Genomic DNA, 18218 nt, shown 5'->3' with positions numbered 1-18218 from the left:
TGAAATGATCCTGTTGCCTAGCTAACATCAGCCCTTACGTAGTGAGATCTATCAATGACATACACTTCCTGGAATAGACCCATATGTAGGAAGTTATTTATTGGAACAAGGACAACTTACCTCTGCCTGCAGCATTGGAGAACAGGACACCCCTCCGCCAACAATCCTTCCATGACATGAGTCCCTAAGGGAGCATGAGGCCTCCTGCACCATCACTTCCTTATTAGAGATGACACACTGAGAAGATCAGTCGGGTTCAGACATTCACAGCTTTTCACTTGAGATTCAGACAACTGACAGGCAGAAAGGAAGTCTGAATGTTTAGCTGGTCAGCTCTCAAACCCTCCCCATTTACACTTCCGCATTTCTCATAAAAGCATATGTAAGTATTCTCTAATAAGGCTTATAGACCTTTGCTCCACTGATTATAAAAAGTGCTTTTCATTCTAGCTGATTTCTAAGAAAGTGTTCTCTCCAGATGTGAGACTGATTGATGTTAAAATATGTCATTTACATATATATTAGTAATGACAGATTTTGTTTTAAAAGTGTTTTAAACAGAAATCCAAGACATTTTAAAAAATCTGTTTTATAATAATTCAAATATTTAAATATTCATGATAAATAAGGTTACAATATGGAGTATAAAAATCCCCCTTAGTAAATGATTAGTTAGGTCCAATAATGTAATGTATTCACATAAACTAATAGTTATATTTAATAGTTTCAATAATCTAACTGTAACATTCTATATTGATACATTTTCAGATACATGATATTTTGAGTTATCTTTCATTTCAAACATCATATATTATCCACACTTTATATATTTACTTTTAAATTTTTTAACCTCTTTCATTCCAGAATTGTTAGTGTTCTATGTAAGTCTACAGTTGCTACACTATTTAGTAAGTTTTGTTTAAGAAATATCTAATTTAATAACATTTGAAAATTAAGCATGATTTTAAATGACTTGGAGATTAGGCTCAGTGAATGACTATTTGGTTATGATGATCAGTCCTCTGACTTCAATCAACATTTCAAAAATGAAAAATAAATTGAATTAAATTAAGTTAAAAATAAAATGGTAATGTGAATTTTTTCAAAATACTTTTTCAACACAGTGTCATGGAAAAAGAAATTAAACTCACATATGATGTGATATGTTAAAATCAACTTCAACAGGAAAATACTTAACAAGAAATGTGTCCAGTTCCTCTTTTTAATACAAATATTCAAGACAACCAAGTACCAAAAGCCAGATTAGCTGAAGGTTGAGTTATCTGGAGATACATAAAGCTTGAAATGCTATTCTCATTAACATTTTAAATAAAAAATGGGAATGCAAAGGAGAGTTTTTCATATATCAGAAACACAGTAGTTAACTTAAACAGTTAATGCTTTCATTTTGACACCTGACCATAGAGCTACTATATCACTTCTCTTTTCCAGTTTCCAAGAGAAGACTCCTGTAAGACATGTTTAAAAAAAAAAAAAGCATTGACCACAACCTTGTCTTACACTTAGTGAGATGCTTCCATAATTTTTCCTTGTCTTTTGGCTGGGGATTAATTTAAAGTACCTAGCTGCTAACCAACATTGACAGGAAAAGCCCAGGCAACTCATATTTGCCTCAGGCGGTACACCAACACAGCCCAGGGGATTGCTCCCTGCACTTTCCACAGTCTCTAATTGGAAAGATAATGCTTGTGCCTTCATAGTATCTAGAGGGGGTAATAAAAAAGAAACTAAACCATGACTGAAGTTCTACTGCGAATAATCTCCTAAATTACAGTAAAATTCTTATTTTACAGCTTCCACTCCAATAACTGAAGATGGTAGATATAGGACCCAAAGCTCATCTACTTCTCCTTCATCAAAATGGATATATGACTAACAGTTAGGGTGTGAAAACATATCAAGTTGGAGTGCCTTTCACCATTGTTACTTGTATTTTACTGTTGTTTTGGATAAATCTCTAGAAAAGTCATCAAAATTATGATGACTCCTAAAGGATGTGAAAGTTATCTAGAGAAAATGCTTGGCTATTCACAAAAAACAACAACAAAAAAAAAATCTTCCTCAACCACCAAACTACGGAGAACAATATTAGTATTTCTTACCATTAAAGAATATTTCTAGGAAGACCAGCAGGCTCAACTAATCTGGACAACAGGGACTGAGCCACCAACCAGGCAGTATACATGAAGCAGTCTGAGCCCCCTTCACCCTGCTGCATATATATAGCAGAGGGCGGCCTGGTTTGGTGGCCTCAGTGAAATGAGATGCACCCAATCCTGGAGAAAGTTGAGGCCCCAGGGCAGAGGTGTAGAAGTTCACCTTCTTGGAGGAAAGGGGGAGAAGGAATGGGATAAGGAACTGTAGGAAGGTGGAAAGGTGGTAATGACTGGAATGTAAATAAGTTAAAAAATTCTGAAAATTATGAGTAATATCCAAAAGCAACAATGATTTCTAGAGCAAATATTGGAGCAAATATTCAATATCGACTTAAAATATGTTATGGTTTCTTTTTTGCATTTTTTAAAAACATCAGATCAAAATTAAAATCAGCTAGAAATTAACTACACGATGTTGGAAATGTTTTCTGATGTCATGATTCATGACAGTATGTCATCTTCCATAGATTTAACTAGTTTGGATTAAAATAAATACAGATGTTTTATTGTGATATATGACATAAAAATTACCATAGATATGGTTGTCCCACTATGTGAACATAGTTCATATATTATTGCATAGTAAATATTAACAATAAACTTCACTTATAATCAATACCTAAGACATACAGAACAAAATTGGCTCTAGTAATATTTAGTAAAAAATTTAAATAATGTGTGCCTTTGTGTGCACATGGGTGAAGGTACACTCACACATGTGTGTATCTGTTCAGATCAGATATTGAAATTATTACATTCACATGTTCTTCATCTTATGTTTGGAACAAGGTGTCTTACAGACCAGAAGCTCACTATTTCTGATAGACTGCTTGTCCTGTGAGCTCTGACGCCAACCCCTTGGATCTTCCTGTCTCTCTCCACAGCATCATGTCTGGTTTCTCAAGGGTCTAGAGATCTATGCTCAAGCCTTCAGCCTCATGTAGCAAGCTCTGTATCTTCATGAAAACTGTCTCATTTCCCAAGCCCCTAATAGTGTTTCTAAGTTGAAGAAGATTACAACCCTTCATGACCTGGTACAATCACAACTGATGGTTTAATCTTCACAACCTGGTAACATCACAATTGACTGCCACTTGAACCAGTACCCAGTGATATTATTTCAAAATAAACTTGGCAAATAAATGATTGTGAAGTAATATACATATTATGAATCACTAAATTGTTTTTAAACACTTATGTTTCAATTGATAGAAGACTACATATTATAAGAGAATAAACAAAATAAAAAATATATGGAAATAGTGAGAAAATTTAATGAAAATGAGAAAATACAAATTTGAAAGAAGTTTGTAAGAATGTATCAAAACTTTGGATAAATGATGAAAGAAACTTAGGCAATGCCTATTTAGGCAAAAATAAAATTGTCCCATGATTACTGAAAGGACTTGGCACATTTGAAAATAAACAGCAAAATCCTAGAGTTGAATGGATGCAAGGAAATTACATATATCATTGGTAGAATTTGCTATTTTCCAATATTGTCAAAGGTATTTTGGCAGCATGTATGAAATGCAGTAATTGGTTATTAATTTATTTCTGTTGGTGTACTATACTCTAGTAAAATGTATGGGGGTAAAGTGATGTAACACTGCAAAGTTCTTGGGATGATGGATAAAAGCAACAAATCATAAAAGAAAATTCTACTTGAAAATCTGTAAATAAATCTTGGCACAACTACACTGTTTAAGAGTTCTGTCATCAGTAGAATGATACAGATAATCAATACGCACTAGTCTACAGGATATTTTGATACACGATCAATTCCAAATAAACACCGTGCATGCTTGCTACATGTCTAGCAAAATTTTGGACATTGTAGACACAATAGGAGACAGGAGCTATTTACCTCTGTGACAACTGCATTTTAGTATAACATTAATGAAAAATATGGGGGAATATTTATGCATAAAGTTTATTCAAATAAACAGAATTTGACTATATAAAATAGTATTTAGATTCAGTTATAGAAAGCATTTTTATAACCATTATTACAGGAAGATGAAGCAATATAAAAATGGGAAGGACATGCCAATATTTTTCTCCTGCATGTGTGTGTGAGTGTGTGTGTGTGTGTGTGTGTGTGTGTGTGTGTGTGAATTACCTTGATTAAAAGCACAAAATTCTATACGTGTTGATTAGAAAGATGTTTAAATACAACTTTTAATTATATAGTGTTTCTTTTACAAGAAACTCTTCCTTGTAAAAATTAATTCAATATTGTCCAAAAGAGAAGATTCTAATACATAGTTGTTAAAAATTTAATAGTGTATGTAGGCTATGCATTATTTTGATAAGATCAATCATTTTATTTCAATATCAAAGGAGTGTTTCTGTGATTGACTAGATGAGATTCCTTAATAGACAAAACTAATGAAATAGATAATTAAAACATTTGGACAGTAAATTGTATAATAGAGGCATTGAAATTCTAAGTGTATATGAAACCCTATGGCCTGACAGTCCTCCGTGGCTTAACGGCTTCATGTGATCCTCCACTTTTACTGGGTCCCATTTTAAATATATAGCTTCCATAATTTTTTTAACCAAAGCATGTACTTTCCAAGCCCATCACTAAACATTAATCATTACTGTACTTTTTAAATTGTAGATGTCTGAGAAATAAGCAAAGCTAGAATATATATTTAGTGAGCTGAGAGAGCAAATAAATAAGAAGTGGGAATAAATATTTTATGAATGTTTTATGATATTACATCATGATTAACATTCGAATTTGAGGTATATTGATTTGTGGATTTTTATTTTACTTTAATCTCCATTTTTCCTTAAAATAGCATAAATTACATATTAAAGGTAAATATTCAAAGAGAATAAAATCACCCCTCAACAATCAAACTGGGCAACAGATGTTTCTAGTAAAGTAGTGACTGAGGGTTCTGCTCCAATACCCATTACATTATTACCCCTGGGTAGTCACCTAGGTTTCCAGTACCTACCAGGCTTGGCTCCCTTCTTGTTGAGTTGACCTTAAATCCAGTTAAAGGGCTGTTTGTTAGCAACAAACATGCATTTTACTCCTGTACCTCAGTCTGAGCACCACCACCAATTAAAATACTCAGGCGTGAAAACCAGACTAGTAGATACATTAAAAACTCCCTCGTTTAACTAAAGCTTAGAGAATATTGCAGAGGAGAAGGCAAAAACATTGTAAGAACCAAAGGATCAAGGAGTTTGCTATGAGATGGTGTCTTCTATTATATTCAACCTATATACAGGCCTAAAGCCTCCTATATCAAACTGCCTAAGCATGGGCCACTTAGGGGCAACATCAACAGACATGACAAAGAACATAAAGTAAGGCCTCTGAGACCTCAACACTACACAGTGAACTACGGGCACCTGAAGAATGTTTAGAGAGAGAAAATTGTCTTCACCTGGGAAAAGCACACCAACTGACTAGCCAACACAAATGGTCGAGAGTGGAAAACACATGTACCCTAACATTATATGAGCTGAGCAGTTTGTATTTAGGAATAAGAAGAAGCCATGGATTTAAAGGGAGCTAGAAGGGTTTATAAGAGTATCTGTTGGGAACAGCAGGAGAAGGTAATATTGTAATTACATTACAATCTCAAAAACACAAAGAACTATATTTTAAAAAAGAAAACCTTAGAATTATAAGCACCAGGAAGACAATTAGAATTTTTAAAGGAATAAGGATTATTCGTGAAGAAGTTACACAAGTTTTAAGTAAATTTATTGGTTATTTATAAGATATACTGAAAGCCTATCATGGTATTCTGTAGTGTGAAAATTCAGTAAATATAATTTCATAAGAAGTTGTTACATATTATTCTATCTTCCTAGGTATCTCAATTTTGTTTTACAATTTAGAAGTTCTATATCTGAAACAAGATTAAGACAAGCTATGACAAAATATATACATTTTAATGGGGACATTAAATCATTTGTTTGATTTATTTTAAAAAATAATTTATGTAAATAATGAAACAATAGATTTCATAATGCTGCAAAAATGGAGTATATTGGATAATAACAACAACTGCAAAATTGCCCCTTTCTTAAATTGAATGATTTAGAAAGGAATCTGTAGTATATTAAGGGATATTTCAATCAATTTTTAATTACAATAATTTATATAGCATTAGGGGTAGGATTCAAAGGGGCATCTTTATTAGTAATCTCCCTCCACCCATCACATGGATTACAGACACCCAATCCACTCAGCACTTTTGATGTTATCCACGTATGCTGTACTATGTACTCAAACTTGACTAAGATCTAATAAAACAAAAATTTAAAATATGTAATTCAGGATATTCATGTAAAAACTCTTTAATTGTCTATACTGTATCATTTGAGTCAACAGCTGGAGTACATTTTATGTTGTTAAAAATCAATGTGAGGTGTAGGGAACTATCTGAGTGGTAAAGATCATTACTTTCCTTACATAGGACCTAAGCTTGATTCCTAATCTCAAGCATTGGTTCACAAACATTTAGAACTCCAGTCCCACGGAACCTCATTCTGACTCCTGGCCTCTACTATCAATGCACAGGCCAAATCTGGAGAATCTTATTAAGGTAACTACTCACAAGTACATATGCACGTGAATACCTAAGCTAATTTGTAAAACGAGCTTGCCTCCTCATGCATATACCTCATTTGTCCTTCAAATATTTGGTTATAAAATACCAAGGAGGGACACAACATTTCAGAACAGACATTCATGGTTATCCATAGATCTTGGGTGTGTAGCACCCATGATATAGTTGACAACCAGATTTAATTTCAATTCCAGAATATAGTACTCCCTCCTTTGGATTCCTTGGGTATGAAGCATGCACCTAATACACATGTATACGTGCAGAAACCATCATATATATGAAAAATTAAAAATGTGAGTGAATTTAAAGAAATTGAAAGGAATGGGTTATTATGTTTAAAGTCCTCTTACTATGGTAAATTTTTGTAGGAAAAGTGTCCCTGAGCTACCATTCTCCATCTATTCCCCAGAGCTAAGGCTGTCCCACAGCCCTCTGTCAAATGTCTCCCAAAAGTGCTGTCACTCCAAAGTTCACAGGTAGGGCCATTACCCATCCTTATCACCCTGTACAAAGCTTAAGTCTAAGTGGATCAAGGACCTCCATATATTATCACATACACTCAAACTAATAAAAGAGAAAGTGGGGAAGAGCCTCAAACACATGGGCATTGGGGAAAATTTCCTGAACAGAACACCAATGATTTTTGTGCTAAGATTAAGAATCAACAAATGGGACATCATAAAATTGCAAAGTTTCTGTAAGGCAAAGGACACTGTCAATAGGACAAAATGGCAACCAACAGACTAGGAAAAGGTCTTTACCAATCCTACATCTGATGGAGAGCTTATATCCAATATATACAAAGAACTCATAAAATTAGACTTCAGAGAAACAAATAATCCTATTTAAAATGGGGTACTGAATTAAACAAAGATTTCTCAAATGAGGAATCACGAATTGCTGAGAAGCACCTAAAGAAATGTTCAACATTCATAGTCATCACAGAAATGCATAATAAAACAACCCTGAGATACCGCCTCACACACAGTCAGAATGGCTAAGATAAAAACTCAGGTGACAGTAGGATGCTGAAAAAGAGGAATGCTCCTCCATTGTTGGTGGTATTGCAAGATGGTACAACCAGTCTGCAAAACAATCTGGCGATTCCTTGCAAAATTGGACAGAGTATTCCCTGAGGACCCAGCTATACCACTCCTAGGCATACATCCAGAATATGCTCCAACATATAGCAAGGACACATGCTCCAGTATGTTTTCAGCAGCCTTGTTTACAATAGTCAGAAGCTGGAAAGAATTGAAATGTCCTTCAATGGAGGAATGGATACAGAAAATGTGGTACATTTATACAATGGAGTATTACTCAGCTGTTAAAAACAATGACTACATGAAATTCATAGGCCAATGGACGTTACTAGAAAATATCATCCCGATTGAGGTAATCCAGTTACAAAAGAATAACTTGGTATGCACTCACTGATAAGTGAATACCAGCCCAAAAGCTTGGAATATGTAAGAAAAAAAAATCACAGATCAGATGAAGCTCAAGAGGAAGGAAGATCAAAATGTGGATGCTTCAGTCCTTAGAAGGGAGAACAAAATACTCACTGGAGGAAATACAGGGACAAAGAGTGGAGCAGGGTCTGAAGAAAAGGTCATCCAAAAACTGCCCCACCTTTGGATCCATTTCATAAGCAGCCACTAAACCCAGTCACTATTGCTGAGGCCAAAAAGAGCTTGCTGAGCCAGATGTGGGTGTCTGACAAATACAGAGGAGGATGCTCACAGCCAGCCATTGGATTGAAGAAGGAACCACAGCGGAGGAGTAAGAGAAAAGACTGAAGGAGCTGAAGGGGTTTGCAACTCCATAGAAGGAACAACAATATCAACCAACCAGACCCCGCCCCAGCTCCCAGGCACTAAAGCACCATCCAATGAGTACTTATGGAGGGACCCATTGCTCCAGCCACATAAATAACAGAGGATCGCATTGTCCAGCATCAATAGGAGGAAAAGCTCTTGTTCCTGTGAAGGCTCCTTTCCCCCAGTGTGGGGCAATGTCAGGGCATTGAGTTTGGAGTCGGTGGGTGGGAATGGGACTATCCTCATAGAAGCAGGAGAGAGGGGAGGGGGTATAGGAGAGGGGTAAACGGGAATAACACTTGAAATGTAAATACATCAAATATCCAAGAAAAAATAATATTAAATAAAAAGAAGAAATTCCACAGCTTAAGCACATCAGTGACACTTGAGAGTTAAAGGAAAGCCACCCAGACCCTGTGCCCTTGGGAAATTGGTATATGCCGGCTGTATATTTCTATATTTCTTGTTTCAAATATAACGTATCAAAAATAATAGATGCCAATTCCAGGGGTGGATTATGAGTAAAATGGCTTTAATTTAAACAGAATGTTATCTCTGAACACCGTTTGCTCTTTCCCTTGAAGTTTGAAATTTCTATTGAAGGGGAAAAGGCGGACTTTGAAGTTGGTTGCCAACCAATAAGCAGTGAGGACTAGACCTGTCATTCAAAGAGCTTACAAGGACCTAGATTCTTCCATGTCCCCAAGAGTAAAATTGAACTACAACCTACTTGTTACTCCGAGGTTGCAGTATCTGGCCATCACAGCTTCCTGTCAAGGACAACAGAATGAGAGTTTCTCTGAATCAGTTTTCCTGAGGCCCAGCACTGGTGTGGAAATGAATAGTGTTGTTTCAAGCCATTGGGTTTTGAAATTTTTTGTTACTGGCAGTAAAAGGTCAGCTCAGCAGGTCCAGCTTGCTCAAATCTGGCAGATTCCCAAGACAGGCTTGTTTTCAGAACTGGCCCTTGGAAAGTCTGTTTTAAGAGACTGTTCCTGTATGACCGAGATACAGAACTGGCCAGTGTGAGACTGATCATATAGGTCAAATTTACAATGTGGTTGATTTTGAACATGAACTCTAGATATTGTTCTTTGGGGCTCAATGTGACTCCTTCAAAAATGTTTTATTTTCAATTCTGTCCTGTCTTAAGTGGAAACTTAGAACATACAAAACATCAACTATGTTTGCAGTGTGTGTGGGGGGGGTGGCATGCGTGCGTGCATGCGTGTGGTGTGTGTCTGTGTGTGCTGTATTTCGATACCAGGGAATAAAAGATGTCTCCTTGGGGATGACACTGAAAAGTATGTGTCTGCTTTATTCTGGATTATTTTGGTACTAATTTAATTATTTTATTACAACTCTGAGTGAAACAGAGTAGCCCTCAATTTGAAACACACATATATGTAGGTAAATTTTTATTCTTTTTGCAAAAATATACTTAATGATGCTACTTTAAGATGGAGGGGTTTATTGACCATCACACTTTGAGAAAATATTTCACCATGGGAGGAAAGATAAGACAACCAAGATGATCTAGAGAAAGCAGCAGAAGTGTGTCATATGCATTCACTCAGGGACTGTGAAAAATGAGTGCTCCGATTAACTAGCTTACTGTTTTCATTTAGATTGGAACCCCAAATCCTAAGAGTGGAGCTGCCCAAATTTAGTGTTGCATTTCTCTTTTCGGGTGAACCTCTCAGATATATCCAGAAGTGTAATTCTCTGATGGTTTTAAATCCCTTCAGGTCTACCATGAAGACTTGTAATGAAACATATAACTAGGCTAAGTTGTAGCCTTAAGGTGGCCAAAATGTTGCATAGCAGAGAAAGGTTTTCCACTGTCAGGGTCTTTGACTTTTGAAAAAAGTGATTTTCTAGAGAATATGAAAATCACAGATTTAAAACTAGTGAGTGCTGCAATTCCCACGGGAGCACTTGAGCCTCAGCTTCTCCCTCTCGAAGATTTTGAAGACTGAAGAAGGAAATACATCCAGGCCCACATTATTTTAATTGTTTGTATTGTTATTTAGTTAGTTGGTTCGTTGATTAGCTAATTGTGTGTGTGTGTGTGTGTGTGTGTGTGTGTGTGTGTGTGTGTGTTGGCTGTCACAGTTGGAGGTCAAAGGACATTTTTAGGGGGATTTGGTTTCCTCTATCTACCATATGGTTCTCAGGGATCTCACACAGTTCCTCCAGTTTTGCAGGAAGCACCTTTACATCCTCAGTCATCTCACTGGCCACAGATCACTTTTTTTAATTTGATATTTTTTATTTACATTTCAAAAGTTATTCCCTATCCCAGTTTCCAGTCCATAAGCCCCATATCCCATCCCTTCTCCCCCTTCTTCTATGAGGGTGGTCCTCTTTCCCAACCACCCCAACTTCCTGCCTTCCTGCCCTGATATTCTGCTACACTGGGGGGTTTAGACACAGTTCACTTTTAAACAGAGGTGAGTCAAATGAAAGAAAAGCCAATCTGCAGTTATTAAATACCCAAATTAAGGAGACTTGCCTAAGAAAAGGTCATACTTACAGGGTTGCTCCTATTTTATCATTGAGATATTAAATAGCTACAGTTATTTTAAGAAAAGTCAATATTATGGTTTGATAGAATCTATTGATGATATACCTACTTCCTTTGATAACCTTTTCAGTACTATAACATAGACCTTTGAAACTGAATTATGTTAAGATCTTGCAATTCCCTTCCTACCAGGCTTGGATGAGACAAGCCCAACTGACTTTTTTCTTTCATTTGTCAGCAAATGCTGAATTTGTAGCACATTTAATGCAATATTAGATATTATTGAGTTTTAGTAATTATAAAATATTTCAACATCTTTAATACATTTTAACCTGCAATATAAATTTTGTGACTACAAAATAGGTAATCACCACTCTTCATATATGGGTTAAATATTTATTTATGGGACATCACTGTACTGAAAATTGTTAGCACTGCATATCTATTAGATTTTCTGTTATATTGATTACAACATTATTCTGTCAAATATTTGTTAAAGGTAACTACCATTAATTGATCTTCTACTTACAAAATAACATGTAAATAGTTAATTTTGAGTTGTCTATGAAATCAGATTTAATTACAGTTGTCTACATTTATTAGAATAAAAAACGAGACATCTTAGAACTATGTTCAAATATATTTCCCTTACCTTCTTCTATTATGACTGGGTTTTTTGGGGGATTTGCTTTGCTTATTGCTTTTATGGCATATGGATTTAAGTCTTTAAAAAGTATGAATGAAATTAATAATTCAGCTTGATGAATTATAGGTGAGATGCATAAATATATGTATACATAGGTAACTATGCTTCTATTTTAATATTTTTGAAGTGTATATTCTTCCAAGACTAATGAACAAATTGTGAAGCATATTTTAACGTGTGATTTTAATTTCATTTAAATTATTTAATACTTGTTAAAATGTCTTGAAGGTTTAGATGTAATTGTACATTATCTAGTTAACCTTATTTTACTTATTTATTTATGTTTATTTATTTCTACATGCTTGTATTCGTGTCTTTATATCACATGAGAGCAGGTGCTTGCCAAGGCCAAATGCATCATTTGGTTACTTAGAACTGGAACTGTATGAGAGTAAAAAATTTTATGGGTACAGAAATTGAGAAACCATCTTCTGCATGAGTCAAAAGCACTCTTAACCATTGAGACATCTCTCCAGGGACACTTTCTCCCCTTTAAACACTTGGGGAAAAAGTATAAAATAATATGAACATTCTATAATTTCTACATTTGTTTTCCTATCATTGATATAAGACATTATACTTACTAAGTTTAAAATAACATAAACAATTTTAAATAATTGATAAAATTAATTGGACCACATAAACACACACGCATGTGCACACGCGCGCGCGCACACACACACACACACACACACACACACGAAACCTGACACAATATAGCTAAACAAGGACAATACCAATCTAGTTTTGAAAGTTATAATTTAATAAGCTATCTATCTTAGGTAAAGTAGTAAAATTAATCACATGCCTTATATGTGTAGTATTGAACTGTAAAAATTACACGTACAAACATAACAACTCCATCAAATAAACAAAATGACCCATGTTTGAGGTGAAAATACATACATATCCCCCCTGTATGATCACTGTATAAATAAATATACATGCACAGATAACTATACAATAAGTATTCATACAAATTGTCTTCCTTTCTTTGCCTGATGCTATGATAAAATGATCTAACAAAACCAACTAGTGGAAGCCTACATGTTAGCTCCAAGTATAGATACTGAGCTGTCTCTCATGGAGGGGGAGTCAGTGCAGTGTAGGCTTGCAGCAGCTCGTTACATTACCTACATAGGCAGAAGAGTAACAAATTGATATTCACTCTCTCCAATTCCCAGGCTTTGGCATTGCATCCAGGAAATGATTTGGCAACAATTAATATAGATCTTCCTACATGGATGAAAATAATAAAAGGAATACTCCATAGACATTCCCAGAGGCCCATGTCCCAGGTGAATTTAGATCGTGTAAAATGGATTATTACCAGTAAACATCACTTAGATACTTTGTAGTATCAGAAACTTAAGAAAGTGATTTTCAGAACTACTGGACACCGTTGCAGCTTTGAGAGTCTGTGAGAAAACTTTTAACTTAGTTAATGTTCCAATAACTCCCCAGTTCCTCCTACAGAATCCATTTCTGTGAACACATAGCTTGCTGTTCTTTGCCATTTTGTGGGTCTGGCAGCCTCTAAGATGCTTCTTGTTTTTGTCACTACATGCTGCATCATTAATAAAGAAAGAAAACAATTTATTTTACCACTTTAAAAAGCATAGTTATTCACTTGCTGAAACAAGATTACCAGAAACAAATGTGACAGCAGGGTTCACTTTGCATAGATTATTTATGAACCTTCTTTGGGATATATGGCCATGAGTAGAAACTTCTGTTTCAGGAAAAGTGTAGTTACCATAGTGACTAAGGTACTCAGCTGTGGGCTATGAGATAGGAAAATACAGGTAAGTAATTTGTAGCAAAATAAATATATGTCTCTCCTGACAGTTCTCATGATTCGAGCTTAGAATTGCCAATATGTTATATTGATTTTTTCTTCTAAAATTGTTTACTCAGTTTGTAAAAAAAATGTATGAAATATATTAATAAGGCATACTCATGAAAAATATTTAATGTTTTTTCTGCATTTGAAAAATTCATTCTCTAATACATTCAAGAGAAAGTTAAATTCTAAATAATTTATTTTATCACACTTTAAGTCTCAAGCTGACATAGAATCTATGTTGAGTCTCTATAAATGAACTAGATATCATAGAGTCTTATATTTCATATTGAGGTTATGTCACATTGACAATCTTAAAATGACTCCAACTATATATTAAGTAAAATAAAATAATTGTTCTTCAAAAATTTCTTGGAAAATAAAACATCATTTCAAAAATTAAACAGATTAGGATTAAGTTATTTTTCCTGTTGATTTTATACATTGATAAATAATGGAGTTGTTCAGTAAACGTTCCCAACTCAAGGACCTCTAATATGTGATCTGACAAAATTGTCAGAAATCATTAGATTAATCGATTTAGCCTTGAAGTGAAGGAGTGATGGTAAGAGCAAGGTAGCATGTCGGTTCTTTTTTTATTCAGATTTTAATGTACCAATATGAAAATATTCCTTGGAACATATTTCTCTCCTGAGAAATATTTAATATATTACTCAGAAACACATGTAACTATATTAAAATAATATTTTTCCAAGATGATATTTATTTGTTTATATTTCATATTGTATAATACTTAATAATAATATGGAAAAGTGTTGATTGTTTGGACAATAATCCCCAAAACAACACAATTCATAAATAATTTTATTTCTTTATAATCCATAAACTATCCATGCATGTAGGGTAATAACAACATGCACATGTAGTTTTGTGTGAATTTTTGTAGATTTGTGGAATTCATATAATCAGAGTGCTAGGAAAGAAGATGAATAGAAGGCAGTTGCCCAGAAACTAAAAATAAACATCACACCTAGATTACAGGAAACACAAGATTTGTACAAACCTAAAACCTGAAATCCTATGCTTACTATCATGACCAGAAGCATAACTAAGGATGTAGCCTCAAGTGTTGGTCAGAGGTTTGGAGGCACCAGCTGTATCAAGAGACTTAATCTCTCAGTGACACGATTTTTTTTTACCTCCATCAAATACTTTATTAGATTTTGAAATGATGATAATTTAATCCTACCAAGAAGGTGTATTCACATGAATATTTGTTTCAATTGAATTTTCATACATTGAAGACTGACAGAAAATAAATTTCTTATACAGAGGATCAAGTTTATCTGCTCTTGTTGGCTTTTGACACTTCTTACTTTTTTGCATATTTTAATTTACATTCCCAATGCTATACCCTCTCTTGGTTTTCCCTCAAGAACCCCACTATTCCATCAACACTCCACCTGCTTCTATAAGAGTGCTCACCCACCAAACCACCCAACCCTCCTGCCTCCTGCCCTGGTATTCCACTATCCTGGGGCATCCAACCTTCATACAACCAAGGGCCTCTCTTCCCATTGATGCCTAACAAAGCCCTCCCCAGCTACATATGCAGCTGGAGGCATGGGTCTCTCCATCTGTACTCTTGTGTTGATGGGTTAGACCCTGGGAACTCTGGATTGGGTCTGGTTGGCTGATATTATTGTACTTCCTATGGGGTTGCAAGACCTCCAGCTCCTCCAGTCCATTCTCTAACTCCTCCACTGGGAACCCCATTTTCAGTCCAATGGTTAGCTGTGAGCATCTGCCTCTATTTGTCAGGCTCTGGCAGAGCCTCTCAGGAGGCAGCTATATCAAGCTCCTGTCAGTATCCACAGTTGTCTGTGTTTGGGGACTGTACGTGGGATGGATTCCCAAATGGGGCAGTCTCTGGATGGCATTTCTTTCAGTCGCTGATCCACACTTTGTCTCTATTTGTCCTCTTGTGAGTATTTTGTTCCCTTTTCTAAGGACTGGAGAATTCACACTTCTTCATTCTTCTTGAGCTTCATGTGGTCTCTGAATTGTACCTGGAATATTCCAAACTTTTGGACTAATGTCCACTATCAGTGAGTGCATACAGTGTACATTCTTTTGTTATTGGATTACCTCATGCAGGATGTTGTTTTATAGTTTCATCTCTTTGCCTAATAATTTCATGGAGTCACTTTTTAATAGCTGAGTAGCATTCCATTGTGTAAACGTACCACATTTTCTGTATCTATTTCTGTATTGAAGGACATCTGGGTTGTTTCCAGCTTATGGCTATTATAAGTAAATCTGTTATGAACAGAGTGGAGAATGTGTCCTTGTTATATGTTGGAGAATCTTTTGGGAATATGACCAGGAGTGGTATAGTTAGGTCCTCAGGTAGTACTATGTGAAATTTTCTAAGAAACCACCAGACTGATTTGCAGAGTGGTTGTCCCAGTTTACAATCCCACCAACAATGGAGGAGTGTTCTTCTTTCTCTAAATCTTTGCCAGCATCTGCTGTCACCTGAGTTTTTCATCTTAGTCATTCTGACTGGTATGAGGTAGAATCTCAGAGTTGTTTATATTTGAATTTCCGTGACTGAGGATATTGAATATTTCTTTAGGTGCTTCTTGGCCATTCGATATTCCTCAGTTGAGAATTCTTTGTTTAGTTCTGTACCCCATTTTTAATAGGTTTATTTGGCTCTCTGCCATCTAACTACTTGAGTACTTTGTATATATTGGATATTAGCCCCCTATCAGATTTAAGATTGGTAAAGATCTTCTAATCTGTTGGTTTGCCATTTTGTCCTATTGACAGTGTCCTTTGCCTTACAAAAGTTTGCAATTTTATGAGGTACCATTAGTCTATTGTTGATTTAGAGCATAAGCCATTGATTTCAGCTCTCAGTTGGATTATTTCCTGCAGTCTATTCCTCTTGATTGATTTTACTTCTTTAAGTTAAGAGCTTTCAGGTGTGCTGTCCAGCTGTTAATGTATCCTCTCTCCAATTTCTTTTTGGATGCACTCAGAACTATCAGTTTTCCTCTTAGCTCTATTTTCACTATGTCCCATAAGTTTGGGTATGTTGTACCTTCATTATCAGTAAATTCTAAGACATTTTTAAAATATTTCTTTATTTATTCCTTGACCAAGTTACCATTGAGTAGAGCATTTTACAGTTTCATTTTGCTTGTGGGCTTTCTGTGGTTTTTGTTGTTATTGAAGACCAGCATGAGTCCATGGTGATCTGATAGGATTCATCATATTATTTCAATCTTCTATTATCTATTGAAGCCTGTTTTGTGACCAATTTTATGGTCAGTTTTTGAACAGATAACTTTAGGTGCCAAGAAGTAGGTATATTCTATTGGTTTAGAATGAAATGTTCTATAGATGTCTGTTAAATCCATGTGGTTCATAACTTCTGTTTCACTGTGTCTCTGTTTAGTTTCTGTTTCCATGATCTGTCCATTGATAAGTGTATTGTGTTGAAGTCTCCTACTATTACTGTGTGTGGTGCAATATGTGCTTTGAGATTTAGTAAAGTCTCTTTCATGAATATGGGTGCCTTTGCATTTAGACCATAGTTGTTCAGAATTGAGAGTTCATCTTGATAGGTTTTTTTGTGTGTTTGTTTGTTTGTTTGTTTGTTTGTTTTGATGGGTATGAAATGTCCTTCCTTATCTTTTTTAACTTTTGCTTGAAAGTCGATTTTATTTGATATTTGAATGACTACTCTGGCTTGTTGCTTAGGAACATTTGCTTGGGAAATTTTTTTTCTAGTCTTTTACTCTGAGACAGTGTCTGTCTTTGTCACGGAGCAAAATGCTGGGTCCTCTTTTTGTATCCAGGTTTTAGTCTATGTATTTTTATTGGGGAATTGAGTCCATTGATAGTTAGATATATTAAGGAATATTCATTGTTGTTGCATGTTATTTTTGTTGATAGAGGTGGAATTATATTTGTGTGGTTCTCTTCTTTTGGGTTTGTTGCAAGAAGATTACTTTCATGATTTTACTAGTTTCCCTACTTGTATCGAGTTTTCTGTCTATTATCTTTTATAGGGATGGATTTGTAGAAAGATACTGTGTAAATTCGATTTGATCATGGAATTGCTTGGTTTCTCCATTTATGTTAATTGAGAGTTTTGCGGGAAATAGTAGCTGGGACTGGAATGTGTGTTCTCTTCCGGTCTGTATGACATCTTCTTATCTTCTTAGGATCTTCTGGCTTTCGCAGTCTCTGTTAAGACATCTGGTGTGATTCTGATAGGTTTGCCTTTATATGTTACTTGACCTTTTTTCCTTACTGCTTTTAATATTCTTTCTTTTTTTTTTTGGTGTATTTGGTGTTTTGTCTATTATATGATTGGAGGAATTTTTTCTGAATAATTTTATGCATATAATGTTTGTACCATGATGAAATTATTTGATTTAGAATTGGAGGACTTCATTTTTTTGATTCCTAAATATTGGGTTCAATCTGACTTTTTTAAAAATATATTTATTTTATAATTGGATATTTTTTATTTACATTTCAAATGTTATTCCCTTTCTCAT

This window comes from Rattus rattus, chromosome 3 (genome assembly GCF_011064425.1).
Source record: "Rattus rattus isolate New Zealand chromosome 3, Rrattus_CSIRO_v1, whole genome shotgun sequence".
In the NCBI taxonomy this organism is placed as follows: Eukaryota; Metazoa; Chordata; class Mammalia; order Rodentia; family Muridae; genus Rattus; species Rattus rattus.
This window is presented reverse-complemented; position numbering follows the sequence as displayed.